General features: G+C 41.3%; 1 pseudogene; it reads left to right on the top strand.

The window, feature by feature from the left end:
- Window positions 1-5,990: 5,990 nt before the first annotated feature.
- Window positions 5,991-8,843, top strand: LOC140712278 (large ribosomal subunit protein eL34-like; annotated as a pseudogene).
- The last annotated feature ends 1,632 nt before the right edge of the window (window positions 8,844-10,475 follow it).

The raw sequence follows: 10,475 nt of genomic DNA, 5'->3' as shown, positions 1-10,475 counted from the left end.
TCTCAGAAATAACACCACACATCTACAACCATCTAATCTTTGACAAACCTGACAAAAACAAGCAATGGGGAAAGGATTCCCTATTTAATAAATGGTGTTGGGAAAATTGGCCAACCATATGCAGAAAACTGAAGCTGGACCCCCTCGTTACACCTTATACAAAAATTAACTCCAGATGGATTAAAGACTTAAACATAAGACCTAAAACCATAAAAACCCTAGAAGAAAACCTGGGCAATACCATTCAGGACATAGGCATGGGCAAGGACTTCATGACTAAAACACCAAAAGCAATGGCAACAAAAGCCAAAATTGACAAATGGGATCTAATTAAACTAAAGAGCTTCTGCACAGCAAAAGAAACTACCAGCAGAGTGAACAAACTACAGAATGGGAGAAAATTTTTGCAATCTACCCATCTGAGAAAAGACTAATATCCAGAATCTACAAAGAACTCAAACAAATTTACAAGAAAAAACAAACAAACAATCCCATCAAAAAGTGGGCAAAGGATATCAACAGACACTTCTCAAAAGAAGACATCTATGCAGCCAACAGACACATGTAGAAAAGTCCATCATCACTGGTCATTAGGGAAACGCAAATCAAAACCACAATGAGATACCATCTCGTGCCAGTTAGAATGGCAATCATTAAAAAGTCAAGAAACAACAGATGCTGGAGAGGATGTGAAGAAATAGGAATGCTTTTACACTGTTAGTGGGACTGTAAACTAGTTCAACCATTGTGGAAGACAGTGTGGCGATTCCTCAAGGATCTAGAACTAGAAATACCATTTGACCCAGCCATCCCATTACTGGGTATATACCCAAAGGATTATAAATCATGCTACTATAAAGACACGTGCACACGTATGTTTATTGTGACACTATTCACAATAGCAAAGACTTGGAACCAATCAAAATGTCTATCAATGATAGACTTGATTAAGAAAATGTGGCACATATACACCATGGAATACTACACAGCCATAAAAAAAGATGAGTTCAAGTCCTTTGCAGGGACATGGATGAAGCTGGAAACCATCATTCTCAGCAAACCATCACAAGGACAGAAAACCAAACACTACATGTTCTCACTCCTAGGCAGGAACTGAACAATGAGATCACTTGGACACAGGGCACGGAACATCACATACTGGGGCCTGTGGGGTGTGGGGGCATGGGGGAGGGATAGCATTAGGAGAAATACCTAATGTAAATGATGAGTTGATGTGTGCAGCAAACCTACATGGCACATGTATACCTATGTATCAAACCTGCTCGTTGTGCACGTGTACCCTAATACTTAAAGTATAATTTTTTAAAAAAAGAAAAAGAAAGATACAAAACTACAAAAAGTTCTAGAATAAAACCTAGGAAATATCATTCTAGACATCAACCTTGGCAAAGAATTTATGACTAAGTCCTCAAAAGCAATTTCAACAAAAAAATTAACAGGTGGGACCTAATTAAGCTAAAGAGCTTCTGCATAGCAAAAGAAACTATCAACAGAATAAACAGGCAACCTAGAGAATGGGAGGAAATATTCACAAACTAATACGCAGAACCTAAAAGGAATTTAAATAATTCAACAAACAAAACACAAATAACCCGCTTGAAAAGTGGGCGAAGGACACAAACAGATACTTCTCAGAAGACATACATGTGGCTAAGAAACATATGAAAAAATGCTCAACATCACTAGAGAAATGTTAATCTAAAACATAGTGTGATACCATCTCATACTAGTCAGAATGGCTGTTATTAAAAAGTCAAAAAATAACAGAAGTGGACAAGGTTGTAGAGAAAAGAGAATGCTTATACATTCTTGGTGGGAATGTAAATCCACTCAGCCACTATGAAAAGCAGTTTTGAAATTTCTCAAGTAACTTAAAACAGAACTACCATTCAATCCAGCAATCCCATTACTGGGTACGTACCCAGTGGCAAATAAATCATTCTACCAAAAAGACACATGCACTTGTATGTTCATCACAGCACTATTCACAATGGCAATGACATGGAATCAACCTTGATGCCCATCAACAGTGGACTAGATAAAGAAAATGTGGTACATATACATCATGGAATATTACACAGCCATAAAAAAGAACAAAATCATGTCCCTTGCAGCAACATGGATGCAGCTGGAGGCCATCATCCAAAGTGAATTAATGCAGGAACAGAAAATCCAGTATCACATGTTCTCACTTATAAGTGGTAGCTAAACACTGAGTACACATGAATATAAGGATGGGAAAAATAGACACTGGGGACTACCAGAGAGGGGAAAGAGGAAGGGAAACAAGGGTTGAAAAACTATTAATACCTATTAGGTACTATGCTCACTAGCAGGGTGACAGGATCATTCACACCCCAAAACTCAGTATCACACAGTTTACCCATGTAACAAACTTGCACATGTATCCCCTGGACCTAAAAGCTGAAATTTTTAAAAAATTAAAGTTGCTCCTGCTTTGCCTTCCACCATAAGTAAAACCTCCCTGAGGCCTCGCCACAAGCAGATGCCACCACGCTTCCTGTACAGCCTGCAGAGTCATGAGCCCATTAAACTGCTTTTCTTATAAATTAAAATCATAATAGGCAGGACGTGGTGGCTCACGCCTGTAATCCCAACACTCTGGGAGGCCAAGGCAGGTGGATCACGAGGTCAGGAGTTCAAGACCAGCCTGACCAAGATGGTGAAAAATACAAAAATTAGCCTGGCATGGTGGCAGGCACCTGTAATCCCAGCTACTCGGGAGGCTGAGGCAGGAAAATTGCTTGAACCCAAGAGGCGGAGGTTGCAGTGAGCTGAGATAGCACCACTGCACTCCAGCCTGGGTGACAGAGTGAGACTCCATCTCAAAAAAAAAAAAAAAAAAAAAAAAAAGAAATGCTGGTATTATCTATTTCTTGACCTGGGTGCTGGTGATATGAATGTGTTCACTTTGTTATAATTCACTGAGCTGCACATTTTTGATATGTGCACTTTTCGGTATATTATACTCCAGTAAATTTTTAAAAATAATATATGTTACCTCATTTTGTGGTCACAATCATATGATAGAGGTATTATGTCTACTATACAGATGAATATGTTGAGGCTCAAAGAAATTGAATAATTTACTCAAGGTCATACTGAAAGTATGTGGTAGAACCCGAACTGGAACTAAAGTCTGTTGAAATCTAACGTCATGCTGAAAGATTACTCTGGCCTTTCTTAAGGTTCGATTTAATCCTTCCCAAAAATCTTCATAACTGTGTCTTTTCTCTACTTGTCTGCTTTCCTAGAGGTTCCATACCTTTTTATTTTACTGGGAAAATTCCTATCAGTTTTCAAGGACCAGCTTAATTCCTCTCCTCTGTAAAGTCTGTCCTGATACCTCTCCCCATCCCCAACTGTTTGCAACAGGGATCCAAAACTCACATGCCGGCAGAGGCGCAGCAGATATTAAATGGGGGAAGCAGCTGGATGTGTCACAGGGGGAAGTGAAGTCTGCGACAAAATTGCAGAGGGCAAATCCCACCTGGAGGAAACAACAGCTACTCGGTTTCAGCCAACTGCTGCAACTCAGGAATGCAATGTTAAGATGGCAGAAGTCTGGATTTGTATACAAAATCTTCCTTTTAAATGCTGCCTTTAAAGAATTAAAACAAAAAGTACTGTCCGTGTCAGCCAAGCATAGCATGTCTGAGGCTGGATTTAGCCTATGGATCCAAAATTTGCAATCTCTGCTTAGAGCTTGGCAAGATTAGATGAGACCCAGCTGATTAAAAACTGACCAACCTCTTCCCTTGAGGTTTGCCTTCTCCCTGCTAGAAGCATTCTTTAGATATGGCAGATGAGAGTAGTCTATTAAAATTCAAAGCTTTCATTCTTCCCTTCACTTATAGCCCCCAAAACCTGGGAGGAAGAACTGATAGAAGCATTGTGGGTCTCCCTAAAGCCACCACCATCCCTTAATGTCCTATGATGTACTCATTCAAAGAAGCGTGAGAGAAAAAATAAAGCAGCATTTGAAATAGAATGAAAACTGCCACATCGGGGCAGTATAACTACATCCTGCTGGCAATTGCCAACCACCTGGGCTTCCTCAGGCCCAGCCCCAAATCCCTGGAGGAGCCCTGCCTGATAAATAAAGCAGGCCAAGAGGGGGAGGCTTATAGAGGGTGAAGTATCAATTTAGGACACTATGTTCTCTGGTTTAGAGCAAAAATTGAACTTGAAAATAGCTAGATCCATTTGGTGAGAAAGGATCAGGAAGGCGATTAGAGGAAAACACATTATTAAAGATTCTTATTGGTGTTTTTCCCTTGGGGATTCCTTGCCACCGGCTCTTGTGCTTTGGAAACAACCCAAGTAGAATTTGCTTTTATTAGCAACAAAAAGCCAATTTCTTTTTCCTATTCAATGGAAGGGGAAAATGAATAAACAGACCTGGGCCTACAAAAAGGTCAAAAATTTCCAAAAGTGTACTGTTAGGCCAATCGTTTGAAAGTTGGAATGCATTTTTGTACAGAACCAAAGTGTTGTCTAAGAATTAGATTTTCATAAACGTGTCAAAAGAACCTAGTTGGCCCATTAAAAAACTAAAATATTAATTTTGCAATTGAGAAGAAAGTAATACTGTCTTAAGAAAGAATAAGAAAACAGAGTAAACATATTGAATAATTCAGTAATCATTTATTAAATCTTTGCTTTGTGCAAGATGCAGCTGATTTGAGTGTGATGTTTAGGAGATCAGCTGTGGCCTAGCAGAGAAGGTTTAGTGGATGAGAGGAAGAGAAACTTGCTTAAAGTGGGTGAAGAAGGAGCAGGAGGTGAGAGAGCAGAGCCAAGTGAGATTGTTCTTTATAGGACCTCCATCAGGGAAAAAGAATGTTGTCCTGATAGCTGGAGGAGGATTCAGGTCCAAGGTGTTAAAGCTGTTGGTATTCTCTGATGTGCTTTTAGGCTGCTAGAAAGAAGTAAACATAGAGGGAAAGGCAGAAATACAGGTAAAAGAGGCAAAATCAATTGATATATGTTCCTATGCAAAGACTATTAGTTATTCCCTGCTGTCTGATCTCTGCCTCCCTTCCTTAGGAAGAGAGCCCTTATTTTAATGCACCTAGCTAAAGACTACTTCCCCAGCCTCCTTTGTCGCTATGTGTAGCCTTGTGACTAAGTTCTGGCCAATAAGTTACAAGCAGACATTTTAGGTGGACATTTAGGGAAATTATTGACTTGAAGAAAGCCCCTTTGTCCTTCCTACTGTCAAAACATACAAATATTAAAAGTATAATTTCCACACAATATCTGAGCACATCCCAAAGTATAATTAATCATTGATGAGGGAAGTCAGTAAGATGACAAAGCAGGTTCATTAGAAATAAACAAACAAACAAAAAACACCAAAAACTCTGAAACAACAATGCTAAGTTAGATGTAAAAGTGACGAATGTTCTGCAAGGTTAGAAAACCATCTCTGCTGGTTTTCGTCTGCATCTAATCAGTTCTTCTAAGTTAACATCTAACTCTCCAGTCTGAACTCTAATCAATAGTACCAAAAGAGTAGTTCATTTCCCAAGAGTGAGATGACCATTAGGGGAACTGGACAATGCTTTAGTATGACATTGGCAGGATGTGAAGTCATCCTTTTGCATTATTTCCAAGTTTGGGGTAATTTTCCTGAACACCACCTTCCTTCCTCCTGCTGACTGGAATGTGGATACAGTGGCTAGAGCTGCAGTAGCCACGAGGATGGAAGCCACAAACCAGGATGGCAGGACAGAAAAGGAGAAGGAGACTGTGTCCCTGGTGACCATGGAGCCACCAAAACAGCTCTGCACCACCTAATTCTGGATTTGTTTTATAAAATAAAATTAAAGTTATCTCTTATATAAGCCACTGCTATTTTGGATTTCTCTTAGACATAGCCAAGTCTTATCGTCTAATGGAGCAGGAGGGAGATAGAGAGAAAGAGAGAAAGAACTATGTGAATAATGCTGGAAATTCAACGGGCAATTGCCCTCAATGGGTTGTCTACAGACAGACAGAGAGGACTTTTAGTGAAACCTACTGAAGAAGGTATGGATGATTTAGCAGTTTCCCAACCACAGACAAATAAGAGAAATGCATTGTTTATACTAGTGGGTATTTACTACAATCTTGTAAAAGAAACTGAAGAACTAACTAAAGACTGCAGAGAAACTGACACAGTTATCCACAAAAACTTAGGTGATGACACCAAATGGGAAATAAGAATATTCTCAGCCTGGACAACATGTTGAAACCCCATCTCTGCCAAAAAATCCAAAAAGTAGCTGAGCGTGGTGGTGCACGCCCATAGTCCCAGCTACTCGGGAGCCTGAGGCACGAGAATCACTTGAACCCACCAGGAGGCAGAGATTGTAGTGAGCTGAGATGGTGCCTCTGCACTCCAGCCTGGGTAACAGAGTGAGACTCCATCTCAAAAAAAAAAAAAAAGGAATATTTATAAATTTGCTCAAGTGTTACAAAAAGCTAGCTTGATTTATTTTATCAATATAATCCCTCCTTGGAATTATATGCTATATATTATAGTACACATTATATAGTATATATACCTTACACCTATAAATACTGTCTACTTGATATACTCACATCTGCATATTACTTTACAGTATTGTATTCCCAAAGCTATGTTTGACCTACTGCTATGGGTGACTTAAGAAAACTTCTGAGTAATTCTGACTATATGTGACTCTTGCCTATGGGCTGACTAAAGAATCTAATCTCCATCTTAAGATGTGATGCCACTCCAGAGAAGCTGAAAGGTGATCTGATCAGTAAGACTGGTAGAGAGATGAGCCTTAAAACTGCTGAGAAGGAGGGAGGTTGAAAGCAGGTCAATCTGTTGGCTGGGAAGGAGGAAAGTAAAGAAGTTCTCAGCTGATAGCCTCAATATTCTCAGTATGCGACAAGCCATCTGTTGAGAACAGGTGGGCAATGTGAGAGGAAGACTTTCAAGATGCTTGGGAATGTGATGCAGCTTTGGAATCGCTGAATAGGGAATGGGTTTGGGAACTGACCAGAAACTTGTAAGATGATAAGCAAAAGCACACGCCTAAGCATTGTACACGACTCAGCTCTAAATTGGCATCCTCTTCCTTTCCCCCTATTTCCAGTCCCTGCCAGGGAACCTAGGGGATAGGGAAGGGAAAAGATCAAGCTGTTTTCTATTAAGCCTCATCCACTACTCAAAGTAAATATGGTCCAATCAGTAAATCAGATAACATGTAGCAAGTTGTGCAATTTTGTTATATTTGTCTAGGAACTGAAGTTTTAGTCATGTGTTTCAAGCTTATTTTAGAATTAAACTCTATTCCTTGTACAATGTGGACACTTAATAAATGTTGAATGATTAGCTAAACACAAGCAATTGAGACTTTTATAGCCGTCCAAGTTCTGCAGAAGCCATTGTTTAGAATAAAATTTGTTGGGGGCCATTGTCTGCAGGCACTCAGAACGGTCCAGCGTTTGACATAGTGACGTGGGCTTTCCTACAATACGGCTTCTAACAAAACTAGGCTGTCCTGAACCCCTGGTAATATAATTGTTTACCTTTACGCCAAGAAGGTTGGGAAAGCACCAAATTCTGCATGTGGCGTGTGCCCAGGCAGACTTCAAGGGATTCGTGCTGTAAGACCTAAAGTTCTTATGAGATTGTCCAAAACAAAGAAACATGTCAGCAGGGCCTATGGTGGTTTCATGTGTGCTAAATGTGTTCGTGACAGTATCAAGCGTGCTTTCCTTAACAAGGAGCAGAAAATCGTTGTGAAAGTATTGAAGGCACAAGCACGGAGTCAGAAAGCTAAATAAATATGAAACTTTTTTGAGTAATAAAAATGAAAAAAAAGAAAATTTGTCAAGAAATGAGTCCTTCAAATGGCAACAAATTCACCTGCACCCACTTGTGAAGACCTCTAGGAGCTGAGGTCCCTGTTGTTGCTGTTTCTTCTCTCTTCTGAGGTCATACCTTCCTCTTTCTTAAACAGTGCTTCCCTTTGAAGTGAAAAAGAACTGGAAAGGAGTCCTGAGAGAAAAGGGCTGAGCATGAACATTACAACCTTATATAACAGACATTTTTATCTCACGATTTAAACCTAATACTGTTTTCCCTTTAGTGGCTATATTTACTTCTGAGAGCACAGTATTTAAAAATGGCGTGCTGTGCTGAATTGCTCTCCACTGTCCTGTCCGCCCTGAGACTTTGTGATATCATCGGAGTGGTTGGCTATGTTTGTGTTTGATGACCACGATGCTAATGAAGCAGTGCAGTGTCTTTTGTGGATAGACAGTGGGAAGTGCTCTTCGTGTCCTTCTGGGTTTTAACAACAACCAAATTTTTAAAATGCGGGAGGCAGAATCTGGCAGAGACCTTCTAGCATTGGCCACCTCTTCTCATAGGCTCAATGTCTTAGTATTTAAATGAAGAGTGAGCTCAGTTTGCCATGAAAGGAAAGAAACCATTGCTTTCTGCAGAAGGCAAACTTCTCCAGTACCTAAAGAAACTTAGTTGAGCCAAGAGGGTGGCAGACTTCCTCTTTGGGACAGAGGCAAATGTGACCCTGAATGGAGAATAGACTGGGTTTAGAACAAAGTTAGCAGACTCAGAGAACTTGGTTTGAACTCCCAAGTTCAACCTTGGTTTGGTCACTCCCAAAGTGACCAAATAGGAATTTTGTACCCAACTTGTGTGACAGTAAGCAGCTTTCATCTTCCTTACTTTCCTGGCCATTGTAAGAGAGCTGTTGATACAACAAAGAAAAGGATGGCAATTTTGCCTCTGGGCTACAAATGCAGAGCCAGATCATCTTTACTGTGTCCCTACTCCATGCCAGAGAGAAACCAAAATATAAAGAAAGGACGCCCCATGTTCAAAGTCAGTGACCTCAGCCAGGCGCGGTGGCTCACACCTGAAATCCCAGCACTTTGGGAGGCCGAGGCGGGTGGATCACCTGAGGTTAGGAGTTTGAGACCAGCCTAGCCAACATGGTGAAACTCCATCTCTACTAAAAATACAAAAATTATCTGGGCGTGGTCATGTACACCTGTAATCCCAGCTACCCAGAAGCCTGAGGCAGGAGAATCACTGGAACCCGGGGAGTGGAGGTTGCAGTGAGCCGAGACAACACCACTACACACCAGCCTAGGCAACAGAGTGGGACTCCATCTCAAAAAAAGAAAAAGAATACAAAGATTAGCCGGGCGTGGTCGCGCTTGCCTGTAATCCTAGCTACTTGGGAAGCTGAGTCTCGAGAATTGCTTGAACCTGGGAGGCGGAGATTGCAATGAGCCAAGATCACACCACTGCACTCCAGCCTGGGTGACTGAGCGAGATTCCGAGATTCCGTCTCAAAAGAAACAAACAGAAAACCACAAATTCAGTGACCTCAGAACAAGCCCTGCAGCATCCACAACAAAGTCAGGAAGCAGCTGTCACCGTGCCTTCATGAGGGTCTGTGTGTTGCTGCCAGTAGACCAGGCTGGGGAGCTGGACATGGGAGGTGAGTGGCTGGCCTCTTTCTCAAAAAGGGATGCATTACCAATAAACGTGCTAGAGAAAACCATAATGCGCAATGATCAAACTCACATGCGGAGGAGGAACAGAGCGAGGGGGCATTGGCGAGGAAAATACAGCCACTGTCCATAGAAAGAAGATAACTTGCTAGGAAAATAGCACACTTCCACAAGAATTCTTTTACAAACACTAATTTTTAAACACACACACCACAAACAAACAGTAAGATAAAATCTGAAACCTCATAAATTTAATGTGACTGAAATACATCTGGATAAAAATCACTTGGGTGTTGTGATCTTCCTCCATTACCTATACTGCCAACTGCAGAAACGTGGAAGAGAAGGGAGGGAGGGGTGTGCATGTCAGATCAGATGCACCAGAGAGGGCATAGCCGAAGGAGAAGCAGAAGTGAGAGGGTGGGAGAGGGCAAGGCCCTGGCATTTAGAAGGTGCTGCAGAAGTGTTTCCAGCAGAGGATTTTCTTTTCTTTTCCTTTTTTTTTTTTTTTGAGATGAGTCTCACTCTGTCATCTGGGCTGGAATGCAATGGCACTATCTCGGCTTACTGCAACTTCCACCTTCTAGGTTCAAGTGATTTTCCTGCCTCAGCCTCCCAAGTAGCTGGGATTACAGGTGTGCGCCACCATGCCTGGCTAATTTTTGTATTTTTAGTACAAACGGGGTTTCACCATGTTGGCGAGGCTGGTCTTGAACCCCCAACCTCAGGTGATCTGCCTACCTCGGCCTCCCAAAGTGCTGGGATTACAAGCGTGAGCCACCACACCCGGCCAAAGCAGAGGATTTAAATATTAACCGTGAATTATGACTGACAGCCTTTCAAATTTTTATTGCTCTGAGTAAAACTGAAACGCCTGTTTGAGCAGTGCTTCTTCCAATATGAGCCATCCTGAGACTGGACCATGC

This window comes from Chlorocebus sabaeus, chromosome 8, assembly GCF_047675955.1.
Source record: "Chlorocebus sabaeus isolate Y175 chromosome 8, mChlSab1.0.hap1, whole genome shotgun sequence".
NCBI lineage: Eukaryota > Metazoa > Chordata > Mammalia > Primates > Cercopithecidae > Chlorocebus > Chlorocebus sabaeus.
The sequence above is the reverse complement of the archived record's forward strand: the minus strand, read 5'-3'. Positions and strand labels throughout refer to the sequence as shown.